The sequence below is a fragment of the Pholis gunnellus genome (genome assembly GCF_910591455.1).
Source record: "Pholis gunnellus genome assembly, chromosome: 1".
Taxonomy (NCBI): Eukaryota; Metazoa; Chordata; class Actinopteri; order Perciformes; family Pholidae; genus Pholis; species Pholis gunnellus.
The window spans coordinates 27,767,524-27,776,243 of NC_136528.1; the positions used below are offsets into that span (position 1 = coordinate 27,767,524).

Sequence of the window (8,720 nt, forward strand, 5' to 3'; positions counted from 1 at the left end):
CATTTCGCTGTTGCACATGGTTAATTGGTCTGACTTGTACTACACTTCATGGCAGAGGGAGTTGGCAGACGGGCTGCCGAGGTGAGAGATACCGCGGGGAAGATGAAAACAGATGGGATGAACACGCGATGGCTGCCTCTCAGGGGGGTAAAAGGTGAAGCAAATCTGTTACAACCCCCACAGTTCATCCAAGGTGCACGAGCCTAAGAAAACCCAAAGTCAGCAGTAACTCAACCACTATTGGAAACAATAGACTGCATTCTATAAACACCATCTTAAAAGCTGATATTATCTATTGTCGCTCGCGTTAAAACAGCAGATGAAGCCCCCCCCCCCCATTCACCCACCCACATACATCACACCCTCACTGGGCTATAGGATCTGAACACCTGTTTCATTGTGGAGCTAAATAAGGAACAGCTCTTCAGATGTCTCTGTGAGAGACTGTTAGTGTTCCTGTTACTTTACAGTAGTTTACACCATTAGATACACTGCCTGCAGCCAGTTTTCTTTTCTTGGGGTCTGTGAGTCCCAGCCTAGATTTTCATGTTTGTACTAATGTGTGTATACAATAATAAGATGAAAACTAGTCATTTGAGTTTAAATATTAATATATTAAAGAATATTGAAAGAACATATCGACACTCATTTAAATCAGAAGCATAGTAGCTTTTAAATTATTACAGCCGGATGGAAAAATGTGAATTTGTAAAATTTGGCATTGAGCTCATTTGTTTGTCCAAATGAAAAACATTGGATGAGATACGTTGTTTTTAGCAGCCGTAGAGCGTGTTGATCCTCATGATGTCCCAGGAGGCCATGCCCTGCCTCTGGCCGGTCCAGACGATGGGGGTGATGGAGTCCTTCCTGTACTGATGATGTGCATGATGATGATGGAGGAGTAGTCGTATAAGTGTTCAGGTTGTTGGTGGCCTGCTTGTGGAAGTTGTAAGCCATCTGCGGGTTGATGTTCTCCCAGTTGGTCCTGGCGTGTATAGTCGCGGTCGCTCCTGGAGCGTGGTTGATCTCATGCTGGATGATGCCATGGTAGAGGCAGCCCTGCCTGTTCAGAGAGAGCACCTGTTTGCCTCCCATTTTGCCCAGAGCGGAGAAACATCCGGCTTAGTTCTTCATGCTGATGTAGTCGTATAGTTGTTCTGACGGCAGATGAAGCGGAGGCAGGTCCTGTTGCGGAAGGCCGTCATGGCGGAGTCCACCTTCTGCCTCTCCCAGCTGGTGAACTCACTGCTCTCGGTAAAGGGGATCATCACCAAGCCGTTGGGAGGCTTTCCTCCACATGCAGTTCTGGGACCAGCACATCATGGTGCTCAGCGGGTCTCCTTCTGGCAGGATCTCATCGGTGCCGTTGTTCGAGGTCTGAATTTTGTTGGCGATGTCGACGTTGTCTGGGGCTTCTTCTTCTCCTGTTCCTCCTGGAGAAGAAGCCAGTCATTCCTGTACTGGAATGATGTTCAACTTAATATTCATGGATGTGAATATTTCTGTATACACGGTCTGAATATGATGAATACAAAAAAAACGTATACAGTAACGACCATCGTCGGGCCACAGTTTTTATGTATCCAGTAATTTGGCAAATTACCAAATGTCTGCAAAACCAATAATACAGTCACATCAACCTCAGCTGTACTTTGTGTTTAGTACTAGTTAGCAAATGTCAGCATGCTAATTCACCCAACTAAGACGCTGAACATGATAAACAGTAAACCTGTTTAACATCTGCATATAACATTAACATTGTTAGTATGCTCATTTTCTCTTTTTCTGTCAATTTTTGCTGCTGTAAGTTATGGAATCAATGCTGAATATTTCCCTTTCTTTCACAATATCCTTTCAAATGTTGAGACAACAGAACATAAGACTCCGCACATGCCTAAATTATCTGTAATAAAGGTAATGCAAAATGACTGCTGACTAGTTATTATTCACCACCTCTGTTCCTGCAAGTCATTTACATATGCACACATTAGCACAAACATGCAGTCACAGAGCAACGGGATTGATTGCTCAATGATGTTGAATATTTGTGCAACACGTGATCACCAAAGTACAGTAAATCCTGAGCTGAACATGCATCCAACAGTTGTCAATTACTAAAAGCCCAAAAATTCACCGTCATGGTGGCACTTTGGACAAAAGTCAGAGGATCTCAGAGGATTTATGCTCTGGAGACCATCGTTGTCTGTCCAGGTTTTCATACCAAACCATCTGGTAATTGTTGAGACATTTCAGTCTAGACCAAAGCTGGGGACTAACCAACCATGAGATCTCTCACGCCATGCCGATCACAAGAACATTTTAAGGTTTAAATCCTTGCATCACTGATTGTGCCTTTAATTTGTACCCATCACTTAACTATTTACAACTGAAACAATTAGTCACTTGTTGATTAGTGAACTTAATTAGCTAAGATTAGCGAAATCTTAGAAGAATCAGCAATTATTTGTCAAACGTTCTGTGTTTTCAGCTTCTTTGATTGGACAAAACAACCAATTAAAATCACCACCATGGGCTTTAGGAAGTCAAGATTGTTTTCAGTATTCTCTGAGGTTTGATTGAGAAATTAATTGGCAGATTAAGAGATACACATAATTGTGACTTTAAAAAAAAAAAAATGTTATGTTACGTTAACATAGGGCCCTGTTTGTCTGAGGTTTGAACCAAAATACTAGGCTAGCGCGTAGTGTGTGATATTGTAATAATTTGTGTGCACTTTATTTAAAAACAAAGCTTTTTTAAGGCCACAGATCTCATGGGAGTTGTTTTACAGCCCACTGCTTTCATAGAAAATCAGCTCAGAAGCTTCAGTATACAGACTCTGTCATAAATCATGCAAGTCATTTTAATGATGCTTTTCATTATTGAAATGTCGTGTGAGGTCAAGAGCAGCATGACCTCAAGTCACTTCATCACCAACATGACCGGCAGCCAACAGTCAGAAGGTCAGAGACACAACGTTCGCCTGCACCGTGTTCTTCAGCTCAAAGATTTCTTTTTTTTAGTTCTGCTTAAAAAAGACCATGCCTGAAAAGTGACGGCAAATGTGCTTTGTTGCCAAATGGCTTTCAAGCATCAAAATATATTTTCACATTCCAGCATTTATTACAGATGTGAAAATTACAAATTCACTGAAAAACAACCACTTTCAATTCACCTGCGTTTACGGCGCTTCTTTTCTTCTAGTAAGGATTACTTATATCGTTATTAGTATTTTAGGGATAGTTTACTTTTACGTGTAAAATAATATTGATTTAGTACCCGGGTGTATTTTAATCAATAATTCAGACAATTGTCCGGATGAAGAAAAAAAGGAAATATATTTTCAGCACAGCTTCAACATGTTCTTTTGTGTCACACTCTTGACACGAGAGTTGAAGACGTTCCTAGAGCCCCTGTTTTCAACAGGCACAGAAAAGACACATATGTGTGTATATATAGACTCCGGGCCCAGACGCTGTCCCCCCCTCCTGCCTGAAAGTCTGTGCTGACCAGCTGGCCCCCGTCTTCACGGAGATCTTCAACCGATCACTGGAGCTGTGTGAAGTCCCCTCATGCTTCAAACGCTCCACGATCATCCCGGTCCCCCAAGAAATCCTCCATCACAGGATTAAATGACTACAGGCCCGTCGCCCTGACGTCTGTGGTCATGAAATCCTTTGAGAAACTGATGTTGACCCATCTGAAGGACATCACAGGGCCCCTGCTGGACCCCCTGCAGTTTGCCTACCGTGCAACCAGGTCGGTGGATGATGCAGTCAGTATGGGACTGCACTCTATGCTGCAACACCTCGACTCCCCAGGGTCATATGCAAGGGTCCTGTTTGTGGACTTCAGCTCAGCGTTCAACACCATCATCCCAGCAATACTCCAACCCAAACTCTCCCAGCTCACTGTGCCAGCCTCCAGCTGTCAGTGGATCACAAACTTCCTGACAGACAGGACGCAGCAGGTGAGGCTGGGAAGAATCACATCCAGCACCCGGACCATCAGCACTGGCGCCCCCCAGGGATGTGTGCTCTCCCCACTGCTCTTCTCCCTCTACACCAACGACTGCACGTCAGAGGACCCGTCTGTTAGACTCCTGAAGTTCTCAGACGACACAACGGTCATCGGCCTCATCAGGGTCGGTGATGAGTCTGCGTATAGACGGGAGGTTGAACAGCTGATTCTCTGTTGTGGTCAGAACAACCTGGAGCTAAACAAGCTCAAAACTGTGGAGATGACAGCTCAGGAAGTTCATCCAGTCTGTTCTCTGTTCCTCTATCTCTGTGTGGTTTGGATCGGCCACTAAACAGGACAGAAACAGACTACAACAGATTGTCAGGTCTGCAGAGAGGATCATTGGTTCCAGCCTGCCCCCCCATCCTGGACTTGTACACCTCCAGAGTCAGGAAACATCACTGCAGACCCTTCACACCCTGGACACAACCAGTTCCAACTCCTCCCCTCTGGTAGGCGCTACAGAGCACTGTACGCCAAAACCACCAGACACAGGAACAGCTTCTTACTGCCGTCACTCTGATGAACAATTAATCAGACATATTGCATCTTCATTTATACTATTTGCACTATTATCACCTTCTGCACTAATATCCCAAATCCATTGTCCATTGTCATTGTTGTTGTTCTGTATGCTCATATATAGTCTTAGATATATATTTATATTGTACATAGTACTTAAATGTTAAATGTTTCTGCTTAGTTTCTCTGTTCTACTTTGTCTTTAATGTGCTTGTTTTTCTTATTTCTCTTGTTTATTGTATATATTTCATGTGTGTGTGTGTACGATGAGAGTAATGTGTAACCGGAGTCAAATTCCATGTATGCACACGCATACATGGCCAATAAAGCTGATTCTGATTCAGATTCTGATATATATATCTAACAAAACCTACATAAGTTTTCGCATTAAATATAAACATCATGTGCCTTTGTGTTCTGGTAATTTATTTGTTTGTTACAGGGTAAACGCATGAATGCATTCCTCTCTCTGTGGACCTTGTGATTAAGAGGCATCCTAAAATAATGTCTTCAGTTGGCTTGCACTGCATCAGCAAGCACTGTGGCTGATCTTAAATCACCCCGGGTACTCTGAGTGACTCCATGAGAAATGGACGCTCCCCCTGCTGAGTCCACAGTTTGCCTGATAGATTGTGCTGCTGCAGATGCTATTGAATTGGTCCTGATAGAGCATCTGAATGGTCTGAGGAATATCGTAAGCCAAAGAGCTGTGGGGTGAGTGGTAAGTGACCTTGGCACTGAGCGCTCTCTTATTTCACGGTTATGATAGGATTAGGATTTTTACCCTGTGTATTTTTTTTTCTTACTGCTGTCTCTGTGGTGCTCTGTCCTATCACTCTGCTGTCATTTTCATTTCTTCTGCGTGACAAACTTCAGGGTGGATGAAGTCCATCATTCTGATCCCTGTTACAAACCAGACCAACCCGTGGATATGTTTATAAAATCAAATACAGATTGGTGCTCAAAGTGAATATTTATGTTACTCAAGGTAAAACGAGATTAATAAATTAAAACACATTAAATTGGTCAAATAAAACTGAAGACGATAGAACAGCTGATAATGGGGGTGTAACTGAAGTATATTGTAATACGCCCTTTGACATGCTACAAACCACCGTCTTATCATTTAAAGGAAGAGATTCATACCACCGCAAGTGTCAAAATATAGAGGCATATGGTGTAGATTATAATGGTCCCTGAGCATTTGTCCACAATGATGTTTCACCTTGAGTGTTCTCATGTAGAACAGCTGCAGCAGTACAATACATTGGCCTGCTGGTGTGTGTAATAGAGCTCTTGTGCTGAATTGTTAACCGTCCTGAAGCCAGCTGAGTACACTCCAGCCATGCATGAAGATAGATTACCTAAACTAAAACTACCGTAACATGACGTGCACTGGGGGCAGTGTGCACAATACAATGGGTCTGGGGGGGAGGGGGGTCTGGGGCTTTTTGAGAGGACTCTCCGCCGTAAATGAAGCATGCAGCCAGCAACAGGTAGTGCGAAGAGAGACAGTCTTCACTTCCGTTTGTGAACCTAAACGGACACATTTCTCAAATTTTTCATTCTCGAGAATTTGGATTAAAGCAGGACATCGTCTCTACTCTTCTTGGATACCCGGACGGCAACAAGAAGAAGCCGAGTGTGTGTGTCTCGTTCAAATGTGTGTGCCCATATGTGTTGGGTTAAGGAGAGAGAGGTGAGTGTGCTCTGTGGATTCTGTCCCAGGGCTAGTTGGAGCACTACGTAGGGGGAGAACCCCGATTACTGACTGAGGAGTAACTGCTCATGCTCTTTTTGCAAGTGTCATGAAGAGTCAAGTATGTAGAGTCAAGCATCAAGTGAGCCTGTGGTCACTGCTGCTCAGTGCCACCCTGTAGTAACCTTGAAGGAAAAGACCCCTAAAACAAACCCCAACCCTTGCACAGAAGTGGTGTCCTCTTTTCTACCTGCTGCAACGAGCTCAGTCACACCAGGATGGAACCGGTGGTTCTGTGAGAATCACTTTCTTTGACTTCTCCAGTGCATTCAACAACATCCAACCACTGCTTCTGAGTGAGAAGCTGCGGGTGGTGGGGGTAGACACGCCCACCGTCTCCTGGTCCTGGATCACTGACTACCTCACAGGCAGACCACAGTTTGTCCGACTGGGCCTTGAGCTGTCTGATACGGTGGTCAGTGATACTGGAGCTCCACAGGGAACTGTTCTGTCTCCCTTCCTGTTCACCTTGTACACCACTGACTTCCAGTACAACTCGGGGTCATGCCATCTGCAGAAGTTCTCTGATGACTCTGCAGTGGTCGGGTGTATAAGGGACGGACGGGAGGAGTACAGGGCAGTAGTGGAGGACGTTGTGTAGTGGGTCGGTAGAAATCACCTGCTGCTGAACGTGGCCAAGACCAGAGAGATGGTGCTCGACTTCAGGAGGAAGACGACGGCTCCACAACCGCTGAGAGTTCTGGGAGAGGACGTGGAGGAGTACAAGTTCCTGGGTGTCTCCATCGACAACAGACTGATCTGGAAGACCAACATCAACGCTGTGTACAAGAAGGGGATGAGTCGACTCTTTTTCTGGAGGAAACTTTGATCCTTCAACGTGTGCAGCAAGATGTTGGAGATGTTCTACCAGTCTGTTGTGGCCAGTGCACTGTACTTCTCCGTAGTCTGCTGGGGGAGCAGCATTGGAGCTGGAGACACCAACAGACTTAACAAACTGGTTAAGAAGGCCGGCTCCATCATTGGCTGCAAACTGGACAATCTGGAAAAGGTGGTGGAGAGGAGGACTCTGAAGAAACTATTATCCATATGGTATAACCCGGATCACCCTCTGCACCACCTACTGCAGGGACAGCGGAGCACTTTCTCCAACAGACTGATCCAGATCCGCTGTCACAAGGACAGATACAGGAGAACATTCCTGCCCTCTGCAATAAGACTCTATAATAAATCACCTCTGGCCAAATCACCAACTATAACACTGATACACTGTTGTTTGTTTTGGTTAAATCTTTACGCTGAGTTAGTTAATTTTAATATTATTCTATTTGCATTTTTTTATATTTAATATTTTTTACTGTTATTTTCATTGCTTTACATGTACCATAAATGCTGCTGTAGCAAAAAAAAGTCCTAAAGTCCTAAAGTAACTATCCATCTATCTATCTTTTTGCCGCTGCCCCGTAACCCATAATTAAAATTAAGTTACTTTATTCCATGTATTATAAATGGCATCTATTTAGCCTCAAGTTAAAGCACACAGCAGGAAATGACCATCATCTCTGGGAGATAAAGACGGTGTTGATACACACGCACTGCTGCTCTCTCTCTATAATGACATTTCAGTGTGATTCTTCTTTTTCTTTGGACCCCACCAGGAAGTAAAGGGAAGCTTTCAAAAGGATTTGCACCGTGACATGACACAAATAGCTCAATGTAAATTGAGGAGACAGAGGTGAAAACAGACACATTTAAATGTTGAACCATGATAATAAAGCCCTTCATGTTATTCCAGGTATTTAGGAAAGAGGTATTTGAAATCGTTATTGTTACGTCCCCTTTTCTATTAGTCCAGGGGATCAGTAGGGACGAACACATGACAACCAAAGAATGTGAAATAGTCAAAAGTGGAAGTAACGATTCAACAATATTTATTTAAACTCAGGTATTTTCAAACAAAAGGTTCTCAAACAAAGTGAGAGAGAATGGGACACATGTGGTCATGCCAAACAAATAGAAATCAATCTAACAAAACCAAACCTGGCTAACTGAAAACAAAACAAACAAAAGGGCTTTACATGCTTCTCTAAACACTTCTTTACCAAAACAAATACAGAGCCGACTAACAGACCTAATGTATCGAGACAAAAACAACTACGTTTTTGTACAAATGTAAAGGGTTCCCCAAACCCACCAGTGTCAGTATCAACAGGCACATAACAAAGAGAGGGAACACCTCAGGCATCCTCATTGTCAGCTGGGCCCTACTCTGCTGATTGGCCAACTTGAAATCTGTGGAACCCATGGAGCAGCGTGACTGGCCTGCACAGGTGGACACCAATCACCTCATTGGCACCTGAAGAGGAAACAACAGAGGGAGAGAGAAGGAAAGGCAGGAGGGGGAAAGCACATAACACGTAACAACCAATCAAACATTTTGGAAATAAAAGAATACAGCATT

The 8,720-nt window shown here is 43.8% G+C and overlaps 1 pseudogene across 1 annotated transcript; it reads right to left on the minus strand.

Moving 5' to 3' along the window:
• Positions 1 to 773: 773 nt before the first annotated feature.
• On the minus strand, positions 774 to 2,369 carry LOC306697254 (high choriolytic enzyme 1-like; annotated as a pseudogene). Its single transcript has 2 exons — positions 2,366 to 2,369; positions 774 to 1,433 (listed from the first exon to the last, which is right to left on the minus strand). The product of its transcript is annotated as a high choriolytic enzyme 1-like (transcript).
• Between the last annotated feature and the right edge of the window lie 6,351 nt (positions 2,370 to 8,720).